Raw genomic sequence first — 14,055 nt, 5'->3', positions numbered from 1 at the left:
TATTCAGGTCCCCCTTGTGCTTTCAAGGATAGATACTGGATGATAAGGGCTATGCACTGAATACATGGCTACTGACACCCAAGCATAAAGATAGTGGAGAGATACTACACCTACCACGGGATAACTTGAGCAACCGAGCAGGCCATAGGGTTTCTGAAGATGCAGCTTGGATGCCTGGATAGATCTGGTGGAGCCCGACAGCACCCCAGCAAGGATCTTGCGTATCGTTGTGGTGTGCTGTGCTCTTCACAACCTGACAACAGAGGGGAGAAACTTTGAACAATGAGGCCATCCTGGAGCGCGATGTAATACTGGCACGTTTCAGATGATCCTCACTAACAGATCCATTCAATCTAATAAAGCTACAGCCTTCTGCAGCCTTGCTGGCATTTCCTTGATTGCCTTTATCATTTATCCATTAATATGTTAGACTGCGGCATAGGGAATGCTTTGACCTCACTCGGTGTGGTCCTTTCCATCACACCCTTTGAGGGACCCAGGGTATTCTTCAAGGATCAACGGTCTGCAAAAAATGTAAGGATTCTTCTTACCTTGCACCATTCCACATTTATTGGAAACCACAAACATTGCAAGGTTGCATGCATTGACAAAAAATAAATCTGTGAACCCCAGCTAAGGGTGGTCTTCTTAAATCACTTATGCGTGCTTCTACATGATGCTCCCCCTCACACTGTCAGCTGAGGTGGAGGTAGGCTGCTGATCTTGGTGCTCCATGGCTTTTGATGTCCTTGGCTGTCGCCCTGTAGCTGCCTGAGGTCTGGAGGACCCTGGCATATTGAAGGCCTCCTGCATGTGGCTACATGAAGTGCTGGTGCCACTTACATAGGGGACAAGGACCTGCTGCCCATGCCATGATCACCCTGAGAGGAGTCCCTAGATGCTGCAGGCAGTCCCACTGCTACCCTTTCAGGGCACACTCGTTCCCTCCCTGCTCACATGATCAATTTGAGGACCTGGTGGTGACTCCAGCTGTCTCCCCCCCCCCTCTCCCTCCACCTTACCCCACTCGCCCAGCCATTGCTGCACAGAGCTCATGGAGGTAGCGATGGAGGTCCCCTCCTCCTCCCCCGGTCACTGCAGCTGGCTGCTCTTGTCTTTGATCTGCACGAGGGAGGAGAGTGACGAGAGGGTAATGTGCATTCCACCACTTCCTTCATAGCACTCCACGATGGAGCTCCATGTGACCAGTGGTGGACATATGACCTCCATGCCTTGTGTTTGCCAAAGGCCCATCCATGAGACCACTCACTCTCCTGGGATCCACTCCTGTCTCACCATCAGCTATGGGCCAGCCCGCAAGTAGGCCTCTGAGCTCCAAAGCCTCTTCCTCCATTGGCATCAGGATGACGAGGTAAGGGATGCTGCTGCCCCCATGACCCTCCCCCACCCTGCCTAGCCTTTCTCCTTTGCGTTATGCACTGTCTTCTCCTGCAAGCACATCAATGTCCATTGCTCATCACCTGCCAATGACATGCCCAACACCTATGCTGGTGGTAACCTGACTGTCCATGATGGTGCCACAGGAATACCTCCTGCTTGCGGCCTCTCAGAAGCGGCCATGCAGGAGCCAACTCTGATGGACCGGGACCCTTCACAGAGAGGCTGACATGCCTCTGACAGGTAATGACTGGGTGGGCATGTCCTTTCTACCAGTCTCACATTCATGCCTAGTTACATGTAAGGCTTTAAAGTAAGCAATGCATGGTGCACTCACCTTGGCCGATCGCATGAAGTCATTAGCACTCCTGCAACACCGAAAGCGGGGTTGCGGGATGACCTCCCCCCGCCACCCCGGTTACTGACCTTCTCTGTGATCTCCATCCAGGCTCGCTTAATCTGCCGGGCCAGTATCCTCCTCCCGTCCCGGGGAAAAGAGGATCTCCCTCCTGGCCCAAGCAGCCTGGAGGAGACCTGCAGGGAGGAATCTGTAAACCTTGGGACCACCCTGGATCATCTACTTAATGCCTTGTTCCTCAGGTCTCCCTCTGTGCTGCCTTTGTGGATGATTCTATTTGACAGAGTGCTGGCAGCCCTTTAAATAAGGTAGCAACACTTTCAGCAGCGTGATTTCAGGAAACCCACGTCACCTGGGTGGATGGCTCCTCTGCCTACTGGCAATTAATACGCTGGTCGCAATGTAATTGCTAACTTTAGCCTCCCCTGCCCGTGTGGCAACGGCTCCTGATTCTGATCCTGACAGTGGGACCTCGAGCCTTATCATAAAAGCCAGCCCACAGTATTTAGTTTAAATGACAATCCAGCTTTATACTCCAAATAAAGATACAAATAAAGCAAACTTAACAAGCAGGCATTTCCACGTGTTGTGGAGTCCAAAACAAGGGGTCATAAATATGAGATAGTCATTAATAAATCCAATAGGAAATTCAGGAGAAAGTTCTTTCCACAGAGTGTGGTTAGAATGTGGAACTCACTATCACATAAGAACATAAGAAATAGCAGCAGGAGTAGGCCATTCAGCCCTTCGAGTCCACTCCGCCATTCAAACAGATCATGGCTGATCTTCTATTTCAACACCATTTTCCTGTACTATCCCTGTATCCCTTGATGTTTTTAATATCTAGAAATTTATCGATCTCAGTCTTGAATATACTCAATGACTGAGCCTCCACAGCCCTCTGGGGTAGAGAATTCCAAAGACTACCACCCTCTGAGTGAAGAAATTCCTCCTCATCTCAGCCCTAAATGACCTACCCCTTATTCTGAGACTGTGTCCCCTGGTTCTAGACCCCCAGCCAGGGGAAACATCCCTCCTGCATCTACCCTGTTGAGCCCTCTAAGAATTTTGTACATTCGAATGAGATCACCTCTCATTGTTCTAAACTACAGAGAATACAGGCCCAGCCTATTTAATTTTTCCTCTTAGGACAATCCCTCCATCCCAGGAAATAGTTTGGTGAACCTTCATTACACTTCCTCTATGGCCTATACTCCTTTACTCCTATACTCAAATCCTCTTGTAATAAAGGCCAACATACCATTTACCTTCTTAATTGCTTGCTGTACCTGCATGTTAGCTTTCAGTAATTCATGAACAAGGACACCCAAGTCCTTTTGAAGTTCAACACTTCCCAGCCTCTCACTATTTAAGAAATACTCTATTTCTGTTTTTCCTACCAAAGTGGATAACTTCACATTTCTCCACATTGTACTCCATCTGTCAAATTTTTGCCCACTCGCTCAGCCTCTCTAAATACCCTTGAAGTGCCATTGCATCCTCACACTGCACAACTCACGCTTCATTGTGTCATCTGCAAACTTGGAAATATTACATTACATGAAGTTGTTGAGATGAACAGGATAGATTCCTATTAAGGGGAAGCAAGATAAGTACATGAAGGACAAAGGAATAGAAGGGAATAGAAGGTTATGTTGTTAGAGTTGGATGAAGTGGGATCGAAGGATGCAAGAGTGGAGCATTAACATTGGCACAGACCTATAGGGCCAAATTTTTCTGGCTGTAAATTCTCTGTAATTCTATGTAACAAATAACCAAAAACGTCAGCATACAAGAGACCCAGATACAAATTAGAATTTTACATTTATTGCAGAGTTTGCACCCCAGCTGCCCCGTGGTTATACGATTTGCTCCATTGGCAGTTACTCATTCAACACATTGCCTGTAACATGAACAAACTTCATTGTTGGCTGAACATACCTGCACCCCAAACTGACACAGGCTTTTAATACTGTGTAGTATCCCCACATGTGTATTGTTCCTGGGCAATGCTTGAAGGTGAATCTTGCTGGCACTGCTACGTAGCTTAGTGTAGTCCAAAATATGGTTCTATAGTCAATTAGGGGAAATAGTAGCTTCAACCTAAGCTGGGGATAATAGTCCTAGTGGTATTATTTCAGACTATGCAGCATAAGGTTCCTCTATACTCAGGGATATGATATTCCATTTACAGAATGCATAATGTATCCCAAAGGCTATTTATTCACCAAGTTAAGGCCTAATGGCAGCAGTTGTTAAGTTATAATGCCACCACTTCAGTGTAAACCTACCCAGATAGTGCCTTCCCTGCCACCGAACCGCCCCACCCACACCTCCGCTAACTCCCGTTGCTTCTATTCCAATCAGTTAAGATCAATCAGTCATTGTTCATTTGATAGTCACAGGAGGACAATGTATAAAGAGGTTACAGTCTTCCTCACAGTTTCCAGCAGTACCAGACATATAGCTGATAGCATGGAGCGCTCTCTTTAAACCAAGTGGGCACTGGAACCTGACACATCAATGATTGGACCTGAGATCAGTGAAGTTAACTCTGGAACGCTTCCAAACTATCGCACAGAGCAAACAGGTAGGTGTGTGGTCAGATGACCCAGTGCCAGTCTGCTAACGGAGGTAGTCATTTTCAACCCCTTTGTCACAATGTGATCTTACTACTGCAATTGTGTTTGTGGCAGATGATTACTCTCTAGGCTCAGCATTTGGTCGAGGTTAGACATTGTTCTGGTAGGTGCACATGGTCATCTCACGCTTCATCCTCACAAGTGGAAAATCCAACGTAGAGGTAGTTGAGGATACTTCAGGAGTTGGAGCAAGCAGAGGTGGTCTTGTTTCACTCCTGTGAATGACAGTCAGCTTGGAGGCTGGATAGTCACTCCTTTGCTTGGACATAAATGTTTCTGTAAGTGTTTTTTCTTAACCACTTCCATGACCCTGCCTGTAGTTCACAAAACAGAGAGACTGAAGTTTTCTGCAGCCTTTTAAATTTATTCAGAAAATATGCTTCCTTAATATGCCAACAGCAGAGGCAGGGTCTGGGTATCTCATGGGAGGGATATCCTTTCACAGTATAAGGTCATTAAAGATTGCATCTGAACTCAGACATGTCTGGTTAACAGTTTGGCAATTGCAAGATGATTGTAGTTCAAACAGGGCCTACCATCCGTGTTAGGAGTAGCCTTGGCTGGTTTCCATAATTTATAACACAAAATGGAAAAATAAATTGTGTTATAGTATTCTACTGAATTGCTCAGATTAATATCAAGTGATATCGCACCTATTATTGGGGTATCTCCGGCACCTGTTTGACATTGATTTAAATTCCGGCTCCATTCACATTCATATTGTTCCTATTTTAATTGTCTTTGATTCATTTGCACTGGCATTGTTAGTTGATCCCTCTTTGGTGTACCATTTTATGAAAGCTAGTTGGAAATTATGTCCAGTCACTGGTTCTCAATTGGGACCTTAATTTAGATTTCCACACATGAATGAGCTCGCCATTCAAGCCTTTTCAAGTGTGGGACTAGAAGGTTCTTTCATGGAAGGCTGCACTGTGGCTAGCATTAGTTTTGTCATGTGGAATTAGTGAACTTCAAGACCTGCTTGTGCAGATCTGCCAGAAATGATTCTTTTCATTATGTAGCTGCTCACAGAACCCTTGCACGTAGCAATTAAGACAAGCCTTGACAGTCATTCATATCCTATGGCGCAAAGACTCAAGGCAAACTGATGGCTAAGCAACTGCAGCCAAATCGATGGCTGAGTGCTACCATCTTGCAGAGAGGAAAGCTCAGGCAACAGGGTTGGCTTTATTCTATCTGCTTCATGACTGATTCCTGGGCCTCAGTCCATCTGATTCCAAACGATAAGAGGTTCAAGGCTCCCACCTAGACAGCAATCCCCACACATATACTAAACATTACTGTTTAGATTTAACTGCATGGCACAATGCCTTCAGCAGATGAATCCTGACTGCTGGTGTTCCAGTTCCTAATCAGGAGCTTGCTGCTTCTTAATTTTCGATTATTCTGCATGTTGCTACAGTGTGTGGATATGTGGGAAGAGGCCTACCCAAGGGGTCTTTTTCATTCTTCAAAAGATATACATTTTCCACACAAAACAATCCTACCATCAATTTATATAGGCCCAAGGATTAATATAAATGGGTGGTTGATGGTCGGCACAGACTCGGTGGGCCGAAGGGCCTGTTTCAGTGCTGTATCGCTAAATAAATAAATAAAGGTTCTGGGGTCTTCCTGTGATGTAGTTGCTCACTTTCAATTCCATCCTAGATCAAAATTAACTAGTGCAATGGTGCAGTATGATAACTATTTTTCTACCTGACTTGTCATGTTCAATATTGATTTGGCAAATGCATGTGACAAAACGGTCTCCATTTAAAACCAAACCCTATAATAGGATCATAGATTCATAGAAGGTTTAAAACACGGAAGGAGGCCATTTGGCCCATCGTGTCTGTGCTGGCCAAAAAACGATCCACCTATTCTAATTCCAGCATTTTGTCCCTAGCCCTGCAGGTTACAGCACAAAAGGTGCATATCCAGACTTCTTTTTGGATGAATTGAGGGTTTCTGCCTCAACTACCCTTTCAGGTACTGAGTTCCTGACCCTCACCACCCTCTGGGTGAAAAAGTTTTTCCTCCCCTCTAATTTCCCTACCAATCACCTTAAATCCATGCCCCCTCATCACTGACCTCTCTGCTAAGGTGAATAGGCCCTACACCTCCACTCTATCCACGCCCCTCAAAATTTTGTACATTTCAATCGGATCTCCCTTCAGCCTTCTCTGTTCCAAGGAGAAGAACCCCAGCCTATCCAATCTTTCCTCATAGCTGCATTTTTTCAGTCCTGTCAACATCCTCGTAAATCTCCTCTGTACCCTCTCTAGTGCAATTACATCCTTTCTGTAATGAGGTGACCAGAACTGCCCACAGTACTCAAATTGTGGCCTAACTAATGAGTTATACAGTTCCAGCATAACCTCCCTGCTCTCATATTCTATACCTCGGCTAATAAAGGAAAGGATTCCGTATGCCTTCTTAACCACCTTATCGACCTGTCCTGTTACCTTCAGGGATCTGTGGATATTCACTCCAAGGTCCCTCACTTCATCTACACTTCTCAGTATTTTCCCATTAATCGTGTATTCCTTTGCCTTGTTTGACCTCCCCAAATGCATCACCTCACACTTCTCCGGGTTGAATTCCATTTGCCACTTTTCTGCCCATCTGACCAGTCCATCAATATCTTACTACAGCCTACTGCTATCCTTCTTGCCATCTACCAAATGGTCAATCTTTATGATGTCTACAAACTTCTTGATCATGCCCCCCTACATTTACATCCAAATTGTTAATATATACCACAAAAAGCAGGGGAACCAGTACTGAGCCCTGTGGAACGCCACTGGAAACAGCTCTCCAGTCACAAAAGCACCCGTCTACAATAACCCTGCTTTTCCTGCTACTGAGCCAATTTTGTATCCACCTTGTTGCATTTCCATGGATCCCATGGGATTTTGTTTTTTAACCAGTCTGCCATGTGGGTCTTTGTCAAAAGCCTTGCTAAAATCCAGGTAGACTGCATCAACTGCACTACCCTCATCTTTCTTCCTCAAAAAATTCAATCAAGTTGGTCAAAGATCTTCCCTTAACAAATCCATGCTGACTACCCTGATTAACCTGTGCCTTTCTAAGTGACAGTTTATCCTGTCTCTCAGAATTGATTCCAATAATTTGCCCACTACTGTGGTTAGACTGACTGGCCTGTAATTATTCAGTCTATCCCTTGGTCCCTTTTTAAACAGAGGTACAATGTTAGCAGTTCTCCAATCCTCTGTCACCACACCTGTATCCAGTGCGGACTGGAAAATGATGGTCAGACCTTCTGCTATTTCCTCTCTTGCTTCTTTTAACAGCCTGGGGTACATTTCATCTGGCCCTGGTGATGCTAATCCCATTACTATTTCCTCTCTCCCTTTGTTTATCACATCCAATACTTCACACCCCTCTTCCTTAACAACAATATCTGCATTGTCCCCGTCTTTTGTGAAGACAGGCGCAAAGTATTCAGGAAGAATAATACCAACATCTTCCGTCCATACACATAGGTTACCTTTTTGGTCTCTATAGGCCCTACTGTCTCCTTAGTTATCCTCTTACTCTTAATGTACTGATAAAGTATCTTTGGGTTCACTTTGATTTTGTTTGCCAATATTTTTTCATGCCATCTCTTAGCTTTCCTAATTTCCTTTTTGATTTCACACCTCCACTTTGTATACTCCTCTCGGCTTTCTGTAGTATTGAATTCTCGGTCTTGGATATAAGCTTTCCTTTTCTGCCTTATCTTACCCTGTAATTTCCTTGATATCCATGGGGCTCTAGATTTGGCCGTCTTGCCTTTTTTCTTTGTGGGAACATGTTTACTCTGAACCCCTTGAATCTCCTCTTTGAATGCCTCCCACTGTTCTGACACTGATTTACCTATAACTAGCTGTTTCCAGTCCACTTTCACTAAATCACTCCTCAGTTTAGTACAATTGGCCTTGCCCCAGTTGAGAACTCTAACTCCTGTTCCATCTCTGTCCCTTTCCATAATTAAGTTAAAACTGACTGAATTATGATCACTACCATCAAAATGCTCTCCCACTGGAACTCCTTCCACCTGCCCAGCTTAATTTCCTAAACCCTAGTTGAAAACTGCACCCTCTCTTGTTGGACTTGCTACATACTGACCAAAAAGGTTCTCCTGAATGCACCTCAAGAATTCTGCTCACTCAATTCCTTTCACACTAAAACTATCCCAGTTAATGATGGGGTAGTTAAAATCCCCTACTATGACTGCCCTGTTGTTCTTGCACTTCTCAGAGATTTGCCTACATATCTGCTCTTCTATCTCCCTCTGTCTGTTTGGGAGGCTACAGTACACTCCCAGCAGTGTGATTGCCTCTTTTTTGTTCCTTAGCTCAGTCCATATGGCCTTATTTGATGATCCTTCCAACATATCATCCCTCCTCACAGCTGTAATAGTTTCTTATCCCCCTCCATATCGCGTCTGAAAACTCTGTAACCAGGATCGTTGTCCCTCCTAAAGCCATGTTTCTGTAATGGCTACAATGCCATACTGCAACATGTCTATCTGTGCCCTCAGCTCATCTGCTTTATTTGCTGTACTCCTTGCTTTGAAATAGATATTCTTGAGCACTGCCAAACTCTTTTTTTATTTTCTAACCTTTGTTTCCTCTGTCTTCCAGACTCATCCATTAATTTTCTGCCTTCCATTTTCATTTCTGATTTTGCCCCAACTGAGTTTACCCTCAGGTGCCCATCCCCCTGCCAAACTAGTTTAAACCCTCCCTAACAGCACTAGCAAAACATCCCGCAAGAAACTCAGTCCCGGCTCTGTTGAGGTGCAGCTCGTCTGGCCTGTACAGGCCCCATCTCCGCCAGAGCCAGTCCCAATGTCCCAGGAATCTAAAGACCTCCCTCCAGCACCATCTTTCCAGCCATGCATTCATCTATCTTATCCTTCTGTTACGACCAGGTGAGAAAGAGGTCTAGGGTTCCCTTTCAGCCTTCACCTGGTCTTACTGTAACAGGATTTAATTTTAAACACACTGTATTTTTAGCTCCCCCTTGGTGAATTCTTGTTCACCGCTTTCCAATAATAAAGCAAAGAAACCAACACAAACAGGCTTTCTCAGGTTTAAAGAAGAAAAGTTGAAATTTATTAAACTTAAACTTTAACTCAGTTAACGCTTACGGATACATGACATGTCCACACTAGCCTGCATATGCAATATACACATGCAGACAGAGGCAGAAAAGAGCAGAAGAAAAATAAAGTGGAAAAGTTTGAGGCAATATCTGAAGAGTTGTTGTTATGGTTCTTCGAGCTCATTGTAGAGTCCTTGATTGTAGGTAGATCTTTCTTTTCATTGGGGCCCAGTATTCTTCTTAAACCTTGTTCAGTGTAGGAGACTTTTCTCTCTTGGTGTTAATATGTCTTCAGTGGGTTTTGGAGTTCCGTGAGAAAGAGATGGGAGCAGACAGGAGAGGCTGTGACGAGCCAGCCAGGAGAGGGCTTTTCAATTCAGGAGCAAACAGCTTTCTGCAGACTCTGAGTTCAAACTGTACAATTCAGAAAAAAAACCCAGACTGCCAAGCAGGCTACTCATGTGACTAACTGGTTTGACCACGTCTGTTTGTGGATTGTATTGGAGCAGGGGATAGCTCCTTTGTTCCAAACACTGTCTGTTAAAATGCAAAAATGTCTTTCCAGCCAGGGGCCTGGCAACCCCTTCTCACAGGCCTTCTCTTCTCCCCAGCAACAATTTGAAATTTAATGTCCATGTAGCAAAATTAATATGCCTCATTCTTGGGAGGTGGGGGCCTGCATGACACTTCTATTTCTATACTCACTTGTGCGTGGCACTGGGAGTAATCCAAGGATGACTAATTTTGAGGTCCTGCTGGCTAATTTCTTACCTAGCTCCCGAAGTTCTGACTGCAGGACCACATCCCTCTTTCTACCTATGTCATTTGTTCCAATGTGGATCACAACTGCTGGCTGTTCACCTTCCCCCTTCAGGATGCTCTGCAACCACTCAATGACATCCTTGACCCTGGCACCAGGGAGGCAACACACCATCCTGGATTCACGTCTGTGGCCACAGAAACTGCAAGGTCAATCATTGTATGTGAACACTTTGGGAAATTTCTCAGCCGTCTGATGAAGACCTATGTCAATGCAGGTTTACTTCACGGCAAACATATTTATTTTATGTTTTTTCTGCTGAAATAGAAACTTTTCTTAACTTGGATACGCTTTAAAAATTAAAAATTCTTCTCAGGGCTTGAAGCCCTTTATAAATGGCGCCGGCAACAGACACTGTTGCTGGGGATGGAAAGACCACCCCCTCTACGTCATCGGGGCTGGCTGTTCCGCCCCCTCCATTTAAATGAGCCCCGCGCAAAATATCGCGGGGGCTCCGCAGTGGCCGTTCTGCGTGGGCGGACCGCTGACTTCAAAGCGTGCCGCCACAATTTGTGGCGCGCTACTAAAATTCAGTTGAGTTGGGGAGTCCTTCCACGAAGGTCCCCATCCCCCTGCCAAATTAATTTAAACCCTCCCCAACAGCACTAGCAAAACATCCCGCAAGGAACTCACTCCCGGCTCTGTTTTTGAAAAAGCCTTTCTTTATCTTCCAAGAAAGCTTTGAGTAATTCAGAGTTTGGAGGCTCTAAAGGCAGAATGTATTTCTTTGTTAAGTTTGATATAGAGGATATAATTAATTGAAGTGGGGATTTAATATAGATAACTGAACATTGTACAATCAGATTTGCAATGAAAGTGCAAACCAAATAGATCAGATTTGGACTAATTCAAGTACCTGCTTGCTTAATGCTTTAAATAATTGACAACAGGCATCTTAGACCCATGCACAAAGTGGAAAAAAAAAGAATCCTTTTGCATATGGAGTTATCATTTTGTGTGTTGTGATGTAAATGTTCACATCCTCGTGAAATTCCCAATGTGCTTTACATTCGATGAATTATTTTTGGAAGTGCAGTCACTTGTCCTGTCGTAAACTGAGCAGCCAGTTGGTACACAGAAGGGCTTCACAAATCACAAGTGAGATGAGTGACCAGTTAGTTTGGTAATTTTGGTTAAGGGGTGGAACGTTGGCTGGAACAGTTGGAAGAAACCCCCCTGCTTTTCTTTCAATTGTGTCATGAGAACTTTTACACCCACCTGATCAGGCAGACAAGTCTTCAGTTTAACATTTCATCTGAAAGTGAACACCTGTTGAGATTGTAGTAGTCCCTCCTTACTGTACTGTACTGAACTCCTTCTTCAAAATGATGCCATGGGCTCTTTTATATCCACCCAAGAGGGCAGACAGGGCCTTGGTTTAACATCTCATCCAAACAATGGCACTGCAGCACTCCTTCAGTGCTACACTGGAGTGTCAGCCTTGATTTTTGTGTTGAAGTCCTGGAGTGGGACTTGAACCTGGAATCTTGTGATACATTTATATAGCATCTTTAATGTTGAAAAATGCTCTAAAGCACTTTACAAATTAGAAAATATAGATGCCAAGCCAAGCCAAAGAAGGAAATTGGTAGGAGAAGAGATGGTTTTTTAGGCGGCAGAGCAGGTTAGGGAGGAAATGCCAGAGTGAGGGGCCTAGGCATCTGAAGGCATGATTGGAGTATCAGATTTCAATATACAAATTCTCCTTCGAGCAGAGAAGGTTAAGAGGATATCTGATAGAGTAAATAAAGAGAAACTGCTTCAAATGGCAGAAGGGTCAGTAGCTAGAGGGTTCAGAATTCTGTGATTGGTAAAAGAACTAGAGGCGATATGAGGAAACATTTTTTTACGCAGCGAGTTGTGACCTGGAATGCGCTGCCTGAATGGAAGATGGAAGTAGATTCAATAGTAACTTTCAAAAGGGAATTGGATAAATACTTGGAATCAATTACAGTGCTATGGGGAAAGTGCAGTGGAGTGGGATCAGTTGGACAGCTCTACCCAAGAGCTAGTACAGGCACAACAGGCCAAATGGCCTCCTTCAGTGCTGTATCATTTTATGATTCCTAGATATACCATCTCCTTTTCAGCTGGTAGCACTCTTGTAATCTTTATTGTAATCTCCAATTTTTAAAAACAGGACAAATTTGGGTTTCGATATTAAGACCTCAGGTTGACTAAGCAAGCAAAAGTAATATCTATAGTCCAAATTAATCCAATATTGGCGAATGTGGAAAAGCAGGAAAAACTACATAACAGTCAAAGTAATACATTGTATATAAATCATTTTGAGGTGTTTCTGAGGGATGTGATAAAGTGCCAAATCAATGCAGGTTTTTTACATCCTTAAACATTATGTATCACAATTTGGACCAAATCAGATTCAAAACTAATTTCCATTAACTTTAACATAAATTCATTCATGGTGTTATATGTCAAACACCCTGTATTGGCAATTACATTATCATCAGATTAGAAGATAGTTTTCGATGAAGATGGCTCATCAGCTTTCATCCTTCCAGAATCCTTTTCATCCTTGGGCATTCTGGATCAAAATCCTGGAACTCCCTTGCTAACAGCACTGCGGGTGTGCCCGCACCAGACGGACTGCAGGGATTCAAGAAGGCAGCTCACCACCACCTTCTTCTCAAGGGTAATTAGGGATGGGCAACAAATGCTGGCTTTTCCAGTGCAGCCCACATCCCATGAAAGAATTTTTTTTAAATGTTGTGTGGCTACCATTTATTACCCATCCGTGGCTGCCAGACCTTCTCCTTGAACTGTTGCTTTGAAGCCATTTGATTTAACTGATTGTCTTATTAGGCCACTTCAGATGACAGTTCAAATGTGCTACTGCAGGACTGGAGTCACATATAGGCCAGACTGGGTAAGGATGGCAGATTTCCTTCTCGAAAGGACAATAGTGAGCCTGTTGGGTTTTTATAACAATCCAATCATTATCACTTTTACTGGTACCAGCTTCTTAATTCCAGATTTTTCTTTTAACCTGAATTCTCAAACTGCTCTGATGAGATTTGAACTCACATTCTCTGGACTAACTAGGCATGCTGCTACAGTACACAACACCAGTGCTGAACCTAACAAATTCCCAGCACCACTCTGGAAGAACCAGAGCATGGTTAATAATGGATCAAGCCATGTAGCCCCCATTAATCTTTAAGATACAAGTACAACAGGAACAAAAATAGTTGTGAATATCTTCCCATCTACAACAATTATCACGGTTATTCTACCAGAGAGAAAGAAACATAATTCACCAGCACGGTTTTATGATAGACGTTGTAATAACCAAGGCTGGAGGAGTGCGCTGTCTTTCTCTAGTTCCACTTCTCCACAGGTCACAACATATATCTAAATGTTTACCCAGTTACCGATACGACCAATTATATACTCTATTTTTATTTCAGAATAAAATCCACCAACCAGGTTTCTTTAATAAACAACAAAATTATTAATTTATTATAAAACAAGACTTATCCAGTAAAGGTGCAAAGCATTAACACACAAATTGAAATATGCAAGTTCCCATCTACCTTAGCCCAACACACACACACGCGCGCGCGCGCGCGCACACACACACACACACACACACACACACACACACACACACACACACACACACACACACACACACACACACACTGGTTAAAGAAAAAATAAAGAAGTTTTCTCTTCAGATATCTTTTTGCAAAAAAAGACAA

This window comes from Heterodontus francisci, chromosome 35 (assembly GCF_036365525.1).
Source record: "Heterodontus francisci isolate sHetFra1 chromosome 35, sHetFra1.hap1, whole genome shotgun sequence".
NCBI lineage: Eukaryota > Metazoa > Chordata > Chondrichthyes > Heterodontiformes > Heterodontidae > Heterodontus > Heterodontus francisci.
The sequence above is the reverse complement of the archived record's forward strand: the minus strand, read 5'-3'. Positions refer to the sequence as shown.